Genomic DNA, 19523 nt, shown 5'->3' on the forward strand with positions numbered 1-19523 from the left:
CCCATCCCCCAAAGCTTTGAAACTCGGTGACAGCATACAAAACAACACTCTGCTTATAGATATAATTTATGACAGCCAAAAATTAAAGCAGGCAGTTTTCCAATTCATATGAAATCACAGAATAGTTGAGGTTGGAAGGGGTCCCTGGAGTTTATCTGATCCAACGCCCCTGCTCAAAAGAAGAGCCACCTAGAGCAAGTTGCTCAGGACTGTGTCCAGTTGTTTTTGTGCAAGTGGTTAAGCAGCTTGTGAATCACCAGTCTTTCTCAAATAGAACTGAATGTCCTAAGATTTAATCAAATAAAACTTCCATGAAAATTCTTTGCCAGTTTCCAGGTCTTTCCATTCTACTAATTAATTTTCCCTTCCTTGAGCAACAGAATCATAGAATCATAGAATGTTTTGGGTTGGAAGGGACCCCTAGAGGTCATCTAGTCCAACCCCCCTGCAGTGAGCAGGGACACCGCTAACTGGATCAGGTTGCTCAGAGCCCCGTCCAGCCTGGCCTTGAATGCTTCCAGGCATGGGGCCTCCACCACCTCTCTGGGCAACCTGCTCCAGTGTTTCACCACCCTCATTGTAAAGAATTTCTTCCTTACATCTAGTCTGAATCTACCCTGTTTCAGTTTAAAACCATTACCCCTTGTCCTGTCACAGCTGTCCCTGCTAAAAAGATCTTCCCCATCTTTCCTATAGGCCCCCTTTAAGTACTGAAAGGCCACAATCAGGTCTCCCCGCAGCCTTCTCTTCTCCAGGCTGAACAAGCCCAACTCTCTCAGCCTGTTGTCATAGGAGAGGTGCTCCAGCCCTCGGATCATTTTTGTAGCCCTTGGTTTGTTCTTTATGTAATGTGACGTTTAACGGTTTGGAAGTCCTTTAAACCTAACTGCTTAATGAAACAGAATACCTGCAGAATGTGCTTGCAGGGATTTAGGCAGGATACCACAGCTCCTTCCCCCAAATCCTTCAAATACCTTATTGGAGAATAACTAACATGTTCACATAGGTACAGTTAGGTTAAAGAGTCCAGGTGTTTTTCAGCTAAAATCTCTGTAGTTCCTGACATCCGTAAAAAGGGTCAGTCCTTGAAAAGTTAAAATCGGGTCAGGTTTTTTCTTTGTCTTGAAACTATTTCTATTTAAATATTACTGAGTGTAATAATTTTCCAAGGCTCTCTAAGTTCTCAACTATTCATTTAAATTGCAATATTAATTTCTCACCTGATACATTTTTAATTTACTTACACTGATCATACTTACAGAGGCCTTTTTTCCTCATGTGTGGAGGGATTTTGCATATCATAACATCAGTTAAGTCCACATCTAAAAAATGATCAAAATAATCAGCATAAGTAAGCAATTTTTTTATACAGCATACATCCCAAACAATGGGCAGGTACCATTCTCAGATTAACTGTAAATTTAACTTCTGATTACTAGCTCTCACATTAAAGCTTACTGAAAATAGAAAAAGAATATGATCCTCTGCCAGACCTCACCCAGCTCTAGTCATAGCAATATCCAGTCAGAGCAGGAGCACAAAGAAATAAACTTATGCCGAAAAGGCCTGCCTTCGGGTCAGCATTTGGTGAGTGGGTGGAATGGCTGTAAGAAACATGTTAATATGTTTACTGAAAGGCTTGGTGCTATTAAGAAAAAGGAATGTATATGATAAGTTGAGTATGAGACAGCATTTGTTACTATGCTTGCTTTTCTATAGTTAAAACTTTCAAAATTTTGCTATTTGGAAGAGTTATAATCGCCGCTGTCAGGAGAAAAGATCCCGTGTCAAAACGCAGAAGTTCAAAAGATCAGGATGTAGGGCTCTTTCTCCACTGGGTGAAATTACTATGCGAGGCAGGCATATGAACAGCTTTGAACAGCTAGCAATAAGCATACAGGAAAAGTGAATTACTTTTAAATCTACTACAGGTTAACTGAAGGTTTGTATTTGCGAGTGGTACCATCTCATTCAAGTACATGTGCATTAATAAGATATGCCTTTTAAGATCTCCCATATGTGCCATACAATAAAAGAGACGGGGAAGTCCAGTCTGAGCTTTTTCATTTAATTGCCAGCCTTACCAATTACCCGAGACTGCTTAAGAACATCGGTATGAGCTCTTATCACTTACGGAAAGGGTTTTATCTCACCTAAACTGCATACGAGGCAGGTATCTGATCTCAGCTCACTGCCTAGGTTCTCTATATAGCCAACGGTGAGACACAGGCACTTCCAGAGAATGAGTCACCATTTTCCAAGGTAGGTGGGATGAATCACCCCATGAAGATACCTCTCTCTCTCTCTCTCTCTCTCTCTCTAATTATAGAAAGAATTTAGATGACTAGCTTAGGCCTAATGCTACAGCTGGGCAAACTGGATCTCTCCCACAGTTGTGCTAGCTCAGGCAGGGATGACTTCCCTCTATTCACTGCATAGCCTGACAGACCCAAATGACAGGTGCTTTGATCATTCTCTTGAATTACAACCTTTCCAACCATTGCAACTTTATGACCATGTTTTTGATAGAAATCAGTGGAGGTAGGATTCCTACCAAATTAAAGGTACTATTAACACATTAGCTAGTTTCCTTAGATGGTATCAAAGACTGGTACCACTCCTGCAGCCAGCAATCCCAAAGACTGAGGTAATTCATGTCCAGGCAAAACCCATCTTGAAGATGGCATGATGCATCTACACGTAGCCTTTGGCTCTGCCCTTACTAATACTGCAGACAGTGGTGGATGCTGGCAATATGTGCAGCTTTGCACTTCATGAAGTTTTGCTGCAGGCCCAGGCACGTGACCAGAAGAAAAGATCTTCAGCAGATGCCACTTCTGGCCTGCTATCTTCAGTCCTGGCAGCTGGCTGTAGGAAGGAAATGCCACTCTGCTCAGCTGCATGGCCTCCCATCCTGTGGGCTCAAAATGTTCAGACGTTTGGTCTCACTCTGACTGCTTGCAAGATCTCAAGCAAAAATTATGATCATCTTGGCCCCAAAATAGTCCCTTGACGATTGGCTTGTACAACTACAAGCTAATCTTCTCCTTACCTCCACAATTGTTTTGGCAAAGTGCTTTGGTCTGTTCCCTTCTTGAAAAAAATAATCTCTTGCCAAACTAGCCCTTGAAACAAACATGTCAGCTGAGATCAAACCTTTTTTTCACCCTAACACCTACTTTTTGACACTCATTAAACAATTGTAAGAAACAGGATTTTTCCAAATTCACACATCAAGAAGCAGGAGAAAGAGGCTACTCCAATTAGAGTCCAAATTAAAATCTACTTTGAGACTGTACTTTACTACAGCTATATTACTCTGGGCTTACAGCATTTTTCAGGTAAAGAGGCATGCCAAAGCAGCAAATGCAACAGCAGTGGAACCCTAAATGTTCCTGATACATCTACATGAAGAGAGTAATAGAGAAAGGCAGAGTATGACAGCTTCTTTAATGCATTAAAAAACAATGTTGGGGAATGCAATCCTGCTAAAATTTTACGATCATCTCCAAGGAGGAGTGAAAAAGTAGTTGTGGGGTACTTACTGAACTGCAAGTAGTTTTACCACTCTCTGGACTGCGAGGTCCACTCTCTGGACCTTACAGATTAAGGTTCCTGTTCCTGAACAATCCATTCTGAAATACCAAAAGAGGCTCCTCCAGCCAACTGGATACTTCAGATAACATCTTTGTAAAAAGTTTCTTGTACTCAGGTTGAAATGTTTTAGCAATAGACTGAGTGATCAAAAAAGTGGAAATGAATCCTGCCAGCAACATTGGATTTTGGATCTGGAACATGGTCAAGTTTCCAACTAACATCTTATTAGCTACATCATTGCAGACAAAATAATGAAAAAGATGAAACACCATGCTAAGTTATGACTATGTTGCTTTCCATGTAAGAGTACCATCTCTAGTATACCTACAAGACAGATTTTTTTTCTTGTTTTTCTTCTTTTTTACCTCCAACCATAGAAAACCTTGGTCATGAAACAAGTTTTGCCACACTGGCTCAAGACCAATCTTCCAGCAATTCCAGCATCCCATCTCCAACAGCTGTTTCAAAGAAAATGCAAGGAACATTACTGTCCCTGCTTCAGGGTCTGAGGTGAAGGTCTGGGCCAAGAGCAGAACATCAGCTCAAGGACAGCAGCTCCCAGCAAAAGCCTGCTAAGACCAACACTAATTAAAAGCTATTTTTTTACAGTCTCATGAGCACTTCACTCTTCTGCATCATTTAATGAATGTCCTGAATCTCACACAGATCACAACAACAGGAAAACTCAGAGCCATGAGCTCTCACCTTGAGAGAGAGTCTTCCTTCCGGCCAAACTGGTGGGAGCGGAAACACAGACTACGTCTACTGCAGATCCATTGTCTGACAACAGAGTATCACTGCCTTTTAGTTATCCCATGACCTAGGACATCCTGCTTACCATGCCCCTTGGAAAGGCAAAGAAAAGTAAGTGGTGCCAGCATCCCTTGCAGACTTTTGCCTCCAACTGAAATGACTTCCCCACCAAGAACATGCTTGGCAGGTGCTAGTCCATCAGCTTCACAAAGAGGCCATATTTCCCCCTCTCAGTCTGCCCCTGAAGTCTAGGTTCCCCTCTCAAGCTGGTTCAATGTCCCCCTCTCCCACTGACCAGAATATTGATTAACAAGGACAAAAAAATAAGTTTGCCCTGAAGATTCTTCTTGTCACTCTCTGAAGACCTCCTCAGGATTCTGAGCAAGTGGGTGACCTCAGCAAGAACAGGAAAAAGTCTTCCGCAAGAAAATGAAATAAACTACTGCAAGATACAATGAATGTATCTGTGCAGCATGGAAATCTCCAAATGCAACCTTGCAGTGATATTTAGATATAAGGCCATTTCAGCAGCAGAAAGTAGCTTGCTTTCTCTTTGCTTCCCTGTCCACCTTCTCACACATAAAGACAAATCTGTAAGTCACGAACTTTCTTCTTGATCCTTCCCCCCATGAACTTCAGCAAGTTCAATTAATCTAAAAACCCAATTTTATCTCTTGAATATATTTGAGCACTTTTAATAGAAAACTCCAATTTAGGCCATTTAGTTCTCTGTGCAAATTAAGACTATTTGTCTATATTCACAACCAAAATACAACCAGCATTTTTCTTAACTTAATGAGATATTGTTTTAATTTCACTTGTCATCACAACACTTCTATTTCTTCAGTTCTCCTTCTATGAGCACAAAAATATGCACGCCCACAGGTGGAAGCGAGCATTTGTAACACACACATTTGCTAACTAAAAAAGAAAAAAGCACAGCTCTGTTTCACTTTGCAGAACAGCTTTTATCAAGTTGAGCACAGCATAATGCCACGGAAAATTATGAGTCTTGCTAGAGAGCAGTTTGAAGTCCAGCCCTCTCAGCCGCCTCCGTTGTTTTACCAACAGAAACTGAAACAGCTTACAAATGGTCTTTACATCAGTCTTTATCCTCTTCACAAGAAACGTGCTGGGTACATTGTGGTGAAGTTTCTTGTGCATGGGATGACTTTCCTCCTCATGACCTGGGGTTCTCACATTACTCAGACAGACATGGAAAAGCCCATAAGAACAGGGGACATATTTTCTCTTGAAGAGTTTGAACTGGAAGGACATTTCTGAATTAGCTGGTCCTTTGGACACCCTCCTAAAGCCTGCCTCTTCTAAAGCCTTTTATCATAACCATGATGCTCACGGTGCAGAAACAGCATTGTTCTAACTGGAAAAAAACAAAGAGTTTAACCCCCTTTCTGAGCTCCTCCTGCTGCAGGAAAGGGTGGGGTAAGGGAACAAAGGCAGAAAACCCAAGAAAAAACCCAACAGTTCATGACCTGAAAGATGAGCTACACATCTCAACATTTGCTAAAGATTTCATATTGCTGTTGATTACAGATGGATGGCAGTAAAATATCCTCTAACATACAGGCAATGAGAGAGGGGGACCACAGAAGACACAGAGGGCTAAAAGCACTGAAACTAAATCTGTAATCGGAAGTTTTGGTCAAGCTTGGATTACAACAAAAAGTCTAGGGAACTATCTGATCTATCTGCCTATAATACTCATCCACTTCACAGACAAAAAAAACTAGTAGCACTAGTTAAAGCCAGCATATGCTGGTCAAAACAACCAGCAGTTAGCACTGTCCCCTATGGGCTGGGTGGGATCGCTCATTCTGCTCTGAAACCATTGGATTAGAACGAGCTTCACCTGTCCCATGGGACTGCGCTCCAGGGTCACAGACTAACCGTTCATTTACTTTCCTTACACTCCATTTTCCCACATGAAAGGAAAGCTCCGTTAGGTCACAGGCGCACCAGAAAAACCTTCACTCTTCATTTTTACGTGGCACTGCTCTGACTTGCTGTGATTCCTACACTTACTGCTTAAAAAGTTTATATAAATTAAAAATACACAGCAGCATCAGAGGACAAACCAGAAATACGTGAGTTCTTCCTCTAACATATCTGTTTCCAGCAAGACATAACTAATTGACTCAGAAAATGAAACAGTGTCAAGTATTTAGAAAATTTAAAATAAATGTTAGTGTGGGAGTAACATTCCACAAAGGTTATTAACCAGGATTTAGGCAGCACAGCAGAACTGGAGTCTTATGCTACTAACACAAATCTGCTGATGCATATTTCTCCACCAACATTTGCTTTATACTTCTGAACTGTGTTTTGTGTGTGTATTTCTGACCCATACATCTTTTTTTTTTCTACAGTGCATGCCAAGCCTATGCCTAATGGCCATGATACTGGACATCTTTTCAAATGAAACAATTCTTTTTTGGTCCCAGAAATCTGATTCCGTTGTGCTGCTTTCATTTTTTCTTCCTGGAAAATAAAGTGATTTATTTGTTCACCCTGATCTTTCTAAATCAATGGGAGAGAGGGTTGTTGTGGGCCAAGATGCTGACTGCAAGGCTGTTTCCTGGATTCCTTTCTGGAGTCATGGAAACAAGTGGTGGGATACTGGCAGTTTGGAAGCATAAACATCCAACTCCACACAGGCCAACAACAGTTGACACTTCCCACCACTGCTCCCATTTCAACGCCTCGGTGGGACAGCTGTCCCTTTTTCATGCCAATCCCACCCTGTGGGCTAACAGTAAGATCACCCTGCATGGGTGGGTGATACAAGGGGAGGTGCGTGTGCTGCTTCAGTGTCTTGCCAGTTTCTAAAAATATTGTCCTTGAAAATCTATTTAGACAGCATGCAGACCCCACTTTGCTGGCCCTGTCAAAGACCTCAAACTCATCCAGAAAACCCTGTCCAGATTCCTAGGATAGGGGCCAAAGACCCCCAACATTTGGTTTGCTTTCTTGCCCAAGTTGTGAGGAGAAACTATGGAGTTTCACACAGGGTTTTCTCCACCAGCCAGATAAAGGCAGATGTGAGCTGAGATGACAGCCAAAAGGGAGTAGGGCTGGTAGGTTTGAGGAAGGGTGGATTGCTGAGCTGCTTCTCAAGAAGTGGTAGGACTCAGGACTAAACGGAGCAAAAGATATTGCTCATCACCTGTCAGCCATTAGCTATGCCTCAAGACAGACACTGAAAGAAGAAATAATCCTATTTCTGAGTGGGTCTTGAGCAACATGCAGCCTTTATATGCTCAAAAATGTTTATACATTCAAAAATGATTCAGGAGCACAGGCACTGGGAAGGAGCAAAAAGAGACTCACGGATGACTAAAGTGACCTGTTATGGACCTGTTAAGGTTGACTAAAGGACGTGTTATCCTGTATTTGCATTGCCCAACGCAGCAGGTGCCCTCTGGGTCAGTGGATGCAGATGTGCCGTCCCAGTTCCTCCCTGAGCCCCGTACCTCCCTCTCACATGTGCAGCCACACGCATGCACATCCCCCCTGCCCTTCACAAGGTGGTTACTGCAGCTGTATTCTGATGAAGACCAACAAGAAAGAGAAGTGGGAAATGAAGCGACAGGGTCTAAGATACGCTAATTTGTCCAAGCTTTTCTGCTATAGGCAAGGAACTGCTACAGACACCTCTCTTTCAGGAAAGGAAGCCACGATTTCATTTCCCAACAGAGCAAGAAAACATTAAAAAGTAATTTTTCATAGGTCTCGGAATGTCACCCATCTGCCTATTGCAGGTCATTAGGAAGGAAACTACCGACACTCTTCAGAAAAAAACAGGTTAAGACAGTAACTTCAGAGAAACCAACGTTTCTGCACTTCAGCATCAACAAACAATAGTTTCATTTTAGTGACTGCTGATGAGAATTAGCAGCAGCAGACAGTAAGTCCAGAATGTAGGTAAGAAAAAAGAAATAGGAAGATGTAAGCAAGGCTGAGTGAAATAGTTCATAGAAAGCTGTAATTTTACCAGGAACATAATCAAATTTTCTGACCAACATATTTGCCTATGTACTTTTAAAATGGAATAAACTGCACCTGGATTTTAAGAGATTTCACCACATTTGCAAAAAGCAAAGTCCACGTCAAGTATAAAGTGAACTGTTGCTAACAGGACGCGGCACTATAATTTACTAAATTGACTCTTAACTTGTAGCAGAGTATGGGTAAGATTACATGTACTGACAGACATGGGTCATTTCAAAACATACTGCAAAAATACTTGGAATATATTGAAACTTGCCATATTTGATTGCTGAATTTAAAAGGCCTAGATCAGTAACAGAAAATGGAATAAATAAAGTATGTGACCTACAAAAAAATAGACCATAAGTGGCTTGCATGTCTTTGAGGTGACCTCGTAAGAGGAAATCAGACCAAATATCACTGAAATATTTCTACGAATTTGATTACAAATCATTCTCCAATGTAAGATCCGCAGCTTTCTATTAGAATATCATATTTCAACAATTGTCCCCTACTTGTGAAAATTTCCATGAGATTTCCCAGCTTTGACTACCAGCCTTACTGAAATGCTATGTTCTTTGCTAAGGTGTGATTGAACAAAGGAGCTGTTATAGAAAATAAATGTCTTGTAGTGGATATGATGCTGCTAGCTCTAAGACAGAAAAACAAAGATAAAGTTTGGAAAGAGTAACTAAAGGTATTTCTACTAATCTCATTGGTTTAATGAGTAAAATGAGCAAATATCTGAACACCCGTGGACAAATAAAAATGTTGCAGGTACTTACTCAAAAAGTTCATGTCTCCTCATTCCAACGTATTACAGATTAACGTGGTCTGTTCAGACAGGGAGGGTAGCAAGTACTTGTGTAGCGTTGTGCAACCCTTTATTCTGCTATAACAACATACTTTTCTTTCACTCTCATCTACTAAGAGACCAAACGTAATAAACATTTCAGTCCAAAATTCAGAGAAAAAAATAAGACTCCTATATGGTATGGCCATAGATTTCTGGAGTCCGGGGCTTTTAAAAACAATTTTCAAATAATTGTGACCACAATCTACTGATTTGTTTTCAGCAACTAGTACTGATCAATCTTTAGAACTGACATAGTTTAGTGGGCTTCAAAAGTTTATTTAAAAAAATAACAACTGCAGCAGGGATGGTAGCAATGACCACAAAAAGATATGAATGCTATGCAAAGACAAAGGGCAAATATTAGTGCTGAGTTCCTTGCAGCACTCAGTGCTCAAAAATATGAGCTTAAATGTCAGAGTTTTGTCAATTCTCCAAGCACTGACATGCCTTATAAAACTGGTGTGTTAATACAGGCCAAGTTTATATGAATCTCACTTTTTTTAAAGCAAATATTGCATGGATACAGAAAAGCCTGAAAATGGGAAGGATGCATCCCGAATTACTTTCCTTTCTTAAAGGTCATGACTAACTCACTCTCATGACTGGTATCTTTGACTCTCAATTTTTGCATGCTGAAGGCAAGTAAGAGTGATGCCAGCTTCTCCTGCTAACTCCTTGTGCCTCCCAACACACCTTCTCAGAAATTCATAGGCATGCTGCCTACCTCAGCAGTCAAACCTCCAAGGCAAGGCAGCGGAGATGATGTTTCTGCCCACAGCTACATGCCTTTGTCTTCTCACCCAGAGGAGAACAGGTACATGTATTTCAGCCACGCGAGTTTATAGTCCACCATCTCATCAAAGCCACTTTCAGCAACAGGTTAAACCAAGAAAGATACTGAACAGCATCTCAGTGTGAGCACACGTTCCTACATCCACTGCCTCTGCTAGAGAGGCAGTACCTTCTGACAAAAGGGCAGGACCAAAAGCTGAATATAAAGACTATGTCAGACCAAAAGGTTAATCTAGCCCTGAGTCCTCTCTGAGGGTGGGCAGCGCTGGAGACTGAGAAAAACAGTATAATGACCAGTACTGGTATTTTGTGAGGCATCTCCAGGTTTGCACTCCCAGATTCAGCTGACACCCTAGGAACTTTCTGAGCTGGGCATCACAGCCAGACCTCTGTATTTAATGGTCAGTGGGAACACAACAGCAAATGTATTACCAGAGTTCGTCGCTGGCCCTTGCAGCACTGTTACCCCGTAGCCCTCTAATACCATATTGCCATCACTAGTGACTGGCCGTAAGCCTTGTCAGGGGGCTTGCAAACCCTGAGGACAAAGCAGGCCTTTCTTCAAGAACTTCTTCAAGAACTTTTCTTGACCTGCCTGCAACTTTGTTTTAGCCTGCAATTAAACTTGGTTTAGTTGTAACAATTCTTCCAACTGCCCAGATGGCTAATCCGTTTGTACTTTTGTTTATCTATGCATGGTACCATCATCATTTTACAACTCTAACACAATGATGTAGTGTAGAAAAATACAGGCCTGCTATGATTGCAGAAGCCTTGTAAAGTGGAGACACAGGATGCAGAGGAGACGAGTACAAGCATGGGTTAAAAAGAGACAGACTACAGAGCTGACACCTGGAGACAGCGTGGCTGTAGACAGCTCACCCATGGTCACTTAAAGAATTGCAGGCTTGGGGCTGGACAAAACTGGTTTTAGGGGTAATAAACAGAACAAGAACATAGCATCTAACATGTATGTAAGGTACCACATATAGTAAATTTGTATGTAATGTAGAGCTGTAGACCAACGAAAGAAGTTTAAAAGCTTGTTAGCAAACATAAAAATGACCCCAAGTGGATCCTAGAGGGAAGAAGAAGAAACTATCAACATGAACGTCATATTCCTCCTGTCAGCATCTGAAGTCCTTTAGACTAAACTCCACAACCCCACCACCAGAACAAAACCACCTTAAGACTCAGAGGAGCAGGGGAAGGGTGAGCATTACAGTGGGATAAAGAGACAGACTTTTTGTGTGTTCAGTGATTTTAACCACATTGTTATTTATTGAGACCTCCCCCTGTATAGAAGCATTCTTTTTCTTCCTGAAATTATTAGGTTTGAACAAGTAATGATTCCTGGATTAGACTGTAAACGCTTTAATTATAATAACAACAACAACTTCTTCCCTTTAGATATGTGTTTCATCTTTGCCCATAAAAAAGATTTTGAGTGTAACAGCACAGATGTGGAACTTGGTGCCATTCTTCACTGTTTATTTGTACCAGCAGATGCTGTTGTCATCCTGTGTTTTAGAAGAGAAATTTTTGAACATTTGGGAGCACTAATTTTACTGTTTCCAGCTTTTTAAGGCCTCATCTCTACAAATCTCATCTCTACCGCTTCATTTAGAGAGTTTTTATAGACTAAAGATGCAGGAATGAGAGCTAGACATAACACTGTCAGGACAGTTTGTGATCACTGGGATAACATCTATGCTCCAAGCACAATCTATTTGCTTCCACTGAAAACACAGAATGATCATCTGCCCACAGTGATATCACTGCAAATCACAGACATAAGTGTCAAATAATTTGTCAAATAATTATTTTTAAATAGTAAATGTCATAAAACTAAACTTTTTAGCTGTTTGAAGTGACACAAGCTAGAACTATGACAAATTAAATGGGACATTATTTAAGTCTTGTATCAGTAGCTTTTAATTTTTTCTGACTTGAAAACTCCCTTAGAATTTTCCAGAAGAACCCTTTGGTACAAGCTAATTTAAAGCTACTGATCGTAGGCTTACTTTCCTCAGTCACTTCCCACCAACTTATTTGCATAGTTCATGGACAATTTAAAACCACTGACTTCAACATTATAAGAACCAAACAGCTATGAGTGTCAAGACTAATTCTTTTTTCATTTTACATTGTTTCCATCTGCTCACAACTACACAAATTATTCACCTAACATTCTAAATTTTTCCATGTTTGGTCTCATTTTAGAAGTAAACTTGTATTCGGAAAGTGTGAGCAAAAGCCTTTTTGGGCATTTTCCAGTTCTGAAAAGGGAAAGTCTATTAATAACTTCTTTATCCAATTAGGGAAAAAAAAAGAAAGCGATCTTTTCAACAAAGAAAATAAAAACAAACCATAACTGAAACCCTAGAGGGCAAGTAGTTCTTTACGAGGTACACACAAAAAAACCAAACAAGCAGTTTGCTAACCTCAATAAAAGTGAGTTAAAGAAAAATCAGAGTCTGGCATTACCTATAGGGATTGAAGCCAGGGACCACTGGTTGAAATGCAGGAGACTAGCACTCGAACCAAGTCCTGCGGATCTTTTAATACTGAAACAACAACAGTGTCAAATGCCTATGAAAATTCAGGCTACTAAAAGATGATGCAGAAAGAGTGGCATTAGTGTGCATTCAACAAGCGCTTTGTTAACTCTTCCGCTCTGAACAGCTCTGTGGCTAAGTATCTGAGGGATGGCTCTGTGGTAATACAGACCCAGATTCTTAAGAACCCCACACACAATGAGCCACCAAATCACATCCTTACCCTGGCTATGAAATTATGCAAGTGCTAGACAACCTCAGGTATGCAGCCTCAGTTCACAATCAAGACTGTGAAAGGCACAAAAATACTGTTCTCTACACTTCCACTGCGCAAGTTTTTGTATGACCTAAGCCCAACAAGTAGTTTAGCTAATTTAAATGACTGGTACTGTAAACTCCAATCTTAAAAATGGATGAGTGTTTTCAGAGATCCAGAGGGGGTGAGAAGGTATAGAAGTCTGACTGTACAGTCAGGTAGAAGATACAAAGTTAACATATTTATTAAAATTTCCATTTTTAAAATATGACCGCTACACAAATGGACAGTTTTTCTCGCAGCTATACGTGCCTTTTACAACTGTAGATAAAATTAAATTGCCTGGGAGTGGACAACAGTGGCATCCAAATAACTAGTGGTAAAACATATTCTATTTTCCTCCCCAGTGACACCCCCAGGTCTCTCCTGCGTAAGTGAGAATAGAGTTTGCAAACAGTTATCCAAACGGATTTTCCTAATGTGATCTGTCATATTATAAAAGGACCTTTTAATCTGCCAAGATTCCAGATCAGACTGCAGGAGTCAATAGTCTAAAATACACTATGAATTTTTTCTCAGTTCTGGGAAGGCCGTGACCCTGCGGTAACTGCTGTGTCTGTTTTTCAGGCACCTTTACAACCACAATCTTTTCAGCCCTCGTGTTCAGATTTTCCTTTTTGATCACTCATATGGAAACTAACCTCAGGACAGACTATATCTTACTGCTTTTGCACTATCTGATTTCAAAGCCAAAACATAAAGTTACAATACGCCAGTGCAGTCTCTAAGTGACTGATGCAGCTGGTCATAGAAGGGATCTTTCCTATTCTGTGAGGCTCCTATTTAGCGTACTGATTTTTGTCTAATCTAATGAAAGATGTTTTGTAATGGATGCCAAGTACTTATTGGTACTTACTGGTGCTCCTGGGGAAGGGGAAAAAGGAGAGCTTTTAAACAAGACCCAGAAGAGCAGCTCCAGATGACGGGAGCTGTGCTGGGCAAGTTACAAGCTGCTTTTACTTTAAGACTTGAAAAATCATGAGAAATTTTTTGTCTGTGCTCAGCTCTTCCCTTCACTGCATAGCAAGGCATCCAAGCTCTCAATTGCAGACAATCTGGAGTACCAACAAGTGCATTTCTCCATAAAGTTGAATGAATATCAACAAACATATATGGTAAAATACAGTGACTTGAGACCACTCATTCCCAATGCTCCGGGGGGCTGTTTTTGTCCATGGGGATCCACAACCAACTGCTCCCCGAGTGACTTCTGCTCCCAGCAGCGCCTTCTTGAAAAATCAGTTCTCAAGAACTTTTTCTTTCCATCTTTCCTCCTTCCACACCAAATATGATCTGAAAGCATTGCTCTCCCAACTTTCCTTTTCAAAGAAATAAAAGACTGCATGGCAGTGTTACTTGACTTTATAACTGCTACTTAACCCACCAAAGCAAACGGCTTAACACATATTAACCCACTGTTTGTCTGAGGACAAAATGCAGCAACACGCACCATACAAACCATAAAGGTGATTTGTCACACCTATGAATCCCAAAATAGAAAAGGATTTTCTTCCTGTTACAGTATATGGATTTCAAATCTGATTCATAAAGATATATCAGGGAAACAAACCAGAAAATATGAAAGTTTGCAATTCAGAAATGAAATGCTACCTTTCAAGCTATTACTAGGTGCTGCATGTGTCTGAAATGTTTACAAAAGACATTTTTTTCAGAATTTCTCTTCAACAGCCATTTAAGTACACTGTTAAAGAACTCACCTGTGAACTAGCAAAGAACTCATCTGTTTGAGAGTGCACCAGTTGACCTGGAATATTTTGTATTACCTCCTACCTTATTGTTCAAGAGAATAAAAATCCCCCCAAACTAATTTATCTTTTTACTCAGTTCCTATTTATGTAGCCTATGAACTATAAGACAGTAACAGAAAGTGGCAATAACATTTTTTTTCACTAACAATGAAAACATGAAAATCACTTGTATTCATAAATAACTGCAATACTATGCCAAGTTTAAACCTTTGTAGACTGGCATGTGAAAATACTCATAGCTCTTCTGTTAAAATGTTTTAAAAAACGCAAAAAAAAAAATCCAGAGAACAAAACTAAACTATTTTTATGTATATACACACACACACACACACTTAATTAGAAAGCAAGAAACTCCTCTCCCAGTAACTGTGGATAGAAGGAGGACTACATTAAAAATTGGCTATTGCTGCAGAATATGATATTGAGCCAAACTGAATGAAGTCTGATTGCTTATCATCTTTTCTGTATTCCCATTACCAACAGATTATTACCATCATACTCCATCACTAATTTGACATGTTTTCAACTTGGTTTTTACCAGTCTTCCTTCCTAACGTTGTTACTTTATTTCTGTAAGGAAGGTGTTAATTTTTTTTCTTTTCCTAAAGTTTATTAATCTTCTTCATAGTAAAATTATAGAGTTCCTGTATTAACCTAGGCTCATGCATTAAAAGAAGCAGAATACAGGGAAAAACAGTCACCCTAGGAATAAAGGCATTTAAAATATTTCAGGAGTGTTTTCCTTTAGTTTCTGTGGCAGTTCCGGTAGAGAAAAAGTTCCCCCTCTCTCTAGACTAAGACAAGATCTTTACCTTCAAGCACAATGATAACCTTTAAAAAAGGAAAATCAACAAAAGGTAGCTCATGTCAGCTGGTTTCCCTCCCACCACCCAAAAAAATCACAGTTGGTGCCTTAGGTCAAACAGATTTAGCTTCTAAAGTCAGGCCTTGGTTATCTAGTGCTAACAGTCTTCACTGAAGACTAAGGTACCTGTCTGTATTAACAGGCATGTTTATTAAATGGAGCCTGGCTCACCTTATGGGATGGAATTAACAAAGATGAGAGTGCCAGCTCTTGAATAACAAAAATATTTGTTTGAATAACCAAAAAAACCCCACAAACCCAAAACATCTCAAGGTGGAGATCTCCATGTTTATGAAATGAAGCTCTCAACCAAAGCAGTGGAAACCCCACTGTCCCAAGATGCTTCCAGGACACTATACCAAACCTGTAGGTTTACACAGCTGGAGTTTCCTCCACACAACCATTTTTCTCTACACCTCCACTTTAAACATTTGAGAATACCCGGCAGCTGCCTGGGACAGCTCCAAAAATCACCTTATCACAAATCACAGCGGATTTGCCTAAAGGAAAGCTGCCAACATGAACATGCACAACCACAGTGAAAATGCCTCCTTTCAGAAACGCCACATCTACATGTTCAAACGTCCCACTAAAAATAGCTTGGTGTTAACAGCTGAGCAACACTTTTTTATTCTTTTTCTTCGTTTGCTCATGTTAACATGGGCAAAAAGTCAACAGTAAAGTACAATTTTAGACAGCATATTTTTTAAATTCTTTCAAGGAGAGTAAGCTCTCACAAGGGCCTGAACCACAATACATCTTTTAGACTATTTTATCTTTGTATTCTAGGCATTTCTGGGGCTAAAGTCTAGCAGGAGCTGCCCTAAGAATTTTTTTTTAATATGGAAATTACAGAACAATCTTGAACATAAATATTCCCAAATGGATATATTTTTGTTTCAAAGCAAAATTAGCATAAACACATTTGGAGAAGAAATTATCTCTGTCAAGCTTGCCTACAAACCCCCAAAATACCTTGGCACATTTTATTTTTAGTTTTTATAGCATATAATCTATCCAAACAGAAAACATACTATTAGAAGTATCATTACAGAAAGATCCAAGTAAGTTGGAACAACCTTCTCTCTTCTACTGCATACAGTTTGGCAGAGATACAGTTCACGCAGACCCTATTTAGTTGTACAAAAATAATTCATTTTTTATCGCTGTTCAAGAATCTGCATGAACAAGTCATGAGGTCAGTGTTTACCTTCACTAAACACCCCACTATGAAAAGGTTAAGCCAGGTGTATAGTCCTTAGATGGGATTCACTTCACTGAACCGTACTAAAGTTAAGCAAAACAGGCAACTGGTTAGAACTGAGTAGAGAGGGATAGGAACCTTCAAAAGGTAATTCCTTCTGACTTTTAAACAGCTATCTTAAGAGACTATGAAACAGGATTAAAGTTGCATTCCAACATTTCATGTTTAATAATGATCTACAACAGTTCTTTGGCAGACCAGGGAAGTACTCCATACCTGACAATACTCTTACTTGTCTCTTCATTTGCACTTATTTCATCCATTTCCACCCCCCTCAAAAGGATTGTGATGGGAAGGTTTGCTATAAATGCCTCTATTTCCTTTTCTTCCTCAACAGCAGCGTGAGATGCCTTTTTCCTGAAGCTTAAGAGGCAGAAGTCCCTCAGACCTGATCATGTTTTCTCCTCCAGAAACCTCTTCAAGTGATGTTCTTCCAGTTTTTCTGGGCATCCTTATAACTGACGGAAATGCTCCAAGCGTTGTCTCTCAGGAAGAGGCTTAGACAGATTTCAAAATTAAACCCCCAGTTTACTAGCCAGAAAAACATGACTTGGAGCTAAACAATACCTAGAATATAGAAAAAAAAAGGCAAACCTAAACCAGGACAGATTCTAAATCTAAGAGAGTTGACCATGACTGTAATAAATCTAAAAAGGCACTCACACTTTTTCACTCTTATCTTCTCAGTCCTCCCTCCTTGCCATCCATCCTCTCAGACTGTCATTCGAAGCACTGTTTCCAACAGAACACCCCCCTTTCTATTGACAATTCAGTCCATAAACAGTGTTTTTTCTTTAACTGTGGCAATTTTCCAAGTAAGGACTCTGAGATCATCACACAATTGTTTTTACCACAGAACAATAATGACTTAGTACCACTATGTAATAATTAATTAGGAAACAGAAAAAAAACCAGATAAGCCATACTATTCTCTCCTGAAATTCTTCTAGGCACTTAAAAACCTCAGAAACGCAGTCTAAGCACTTATTAATAAACAAATAACTAGAGAACTAAGCATAGCATTGCCAGAGGTACATTAAAAAGGTTTCTTGCTGTGGCGTTCTCCTCCTGTTATTTTATGGATAATTTTGCTAAAGAATGACCCGATCAATGTCTTAAGAGCTGATAAAGCCACTTAGAGCGATTCAGGATTTGCAACAGTGCAGAAAGCACATTACTCACCCTCGCTCAAAGAATTCAGCTCCTTTTTGAACCTGGTGTTGGGACAAACCAGCATCTAGGCAAAGGGGAGTTGGTCACCAACATAGTCAGAAGTTTAAATATTTGTCAAACTAAGGAGATATCTGGGGCAAGGGCTGTCACTACCTGTCATTTGTCACTACAGGCACATCAGGGATCTTCAACCACAATTTTCACTTCAGAGCAAACTTTTCTCTCACAGGGCATGAGTTTGCTGCCCAGCAGCAGTCTGCTTATAAATTTGTCACGAGCTAAACATAACACACCTTTGCCCAGCCCTATAAATTCACTTGATGCCTGATTTATCACACAGCTTTCCCTGTGCAGCACAGGGAAACTCTAGGGCAATACAGTAGACAGCAAGTATCAGACTGTATAGGAGAGATCAAAAAGCACAAGCTGCCAAACAGCCTAAACCCAAATAATCCAAGCAATCATTGCCCTTCATAAATCTTTAAGCTCTTCCTTAAACATACATCAAGCATTCTCCTACTGACTACTCTCACATTATGGGATTATCACTATGCCTTTCTATGTTGGTTAAATATTTTATCCATATGCTTGGTACACACACAGCTCCAGTCAGTAAGAAGTGCCATATATTCAGTCCACATCAACTCTAAATCATACATCTGGACACTTCTGTTTCTGTATCATAACCTTCCTACAATACCACACCGTTACACGTAGACTTCCATTAGGCCTCTGATGGACTACAGACATCCTCCTGCTTGTTAGTTACCACCTAGCTGATGCCAGCCACACTCCAAAGCTCCCTATGACCCCAGCAGCACACCCGCAGCAATTACATTTCCCCTTTTGCTAGTCTTCCTGGCACATCCAACACAGCTCTTGTAACATCATTCCTTTGACGATTCCTGCAGCTTTTCTCTGCATCTGTTACATACTGACCTGAAGTTTCTTGGATATTGCACAAAGTGGTGGGCACTTAATCCAGATCAGGTCCCTGCCCAGACGCACCCAGCTGAGGTGCCCTCCCCCAATGGGAAATACCTCTCCTGACCCTTCCCTGGATCCTGTCCGTCATTTTCGTGATGAAAGACTAGAGACAAACTTGAACCCACTTACCCTCACATAGGCATTTCTCCTTCAGATTCTTCCATGGTTGAACTCCCTGTTCATAGGAAAAGTTGTTGCGTTACTTCCTAAGCTGAGGCTGTAGCACCATCCAATTTAAGGCATTCAGCACAGATGCCAGAGTCAGGTGCCTAGGCTCCATTAAGGGTCAAGAAAGGCAGGATTTGGGTGCCTAATTAAAAATCTGCCTCTTTCCACTGATTATATAAGAGCTTAGACTGCTAATTTTGACACCAAGGTTAAACTCAGTAAGTGAATTCCTGACAGTGCATGGCCTGACACTTTGCTGGATTGAATTCCACCCCCTTAATTGTATAATTAATTGTATAGTCATTCTGTCTAAAACTGTGTACTCAAAATTAATGTCCTCCTTCCATCAGTAAGTTTCAACAGCTTGCTTTCAATACAATATGGCAACAAAATCAATAAAAATAAAAAAAGCCTCAA

The 19523-nt window shown here is 40.2% G+C and overlaps 1 protein-coding gene across 10 annotated transcripts in view; it reads right to left on the reverse strand.

Moving 5' to 3' along the window:
- INPP4A (inositol polyphosphate-4-phosphatase type I A) overlaps nucleotides 1-19523 on the reverse strand; it is a 141879-nt gene that overhangs the window by 53821 nt on the left and 68535 nt on the right. For 9 of the 10 annotated variants that reach the window (XM_035893208.1, XM_035893206.1, XM_009637652.2 and 6 more), the window contains exon 3: nucleotides 1260-1322. The gene's annotated coding sequence lies outside the window, so the exon portion shown is untranslated. Of the gene's footprint in view, nucleotides 1-1244; nucleotides 1323-19523 lie in introns of all 10 variants that reach the window. The other variant, XM_035893201.1, reaches the window with a different exon arrangement.

Source organism: Egretta garzetta, unplaced genomic scaffold, assembly GCF_000687185.1.
Source record: "Egretta garzetta isolate BGI_Z169 unplaced genomic scaffold, ASM68718v1 scaffold504, whole genome shotgun sequence".
In the NCBI taxonomy this organism is placed as follows: Eukaryota; Metazoa; Chordata; class Aves; order Pelecaniformes; family Ardeidae; genus Egretta; species Egretta garzetta.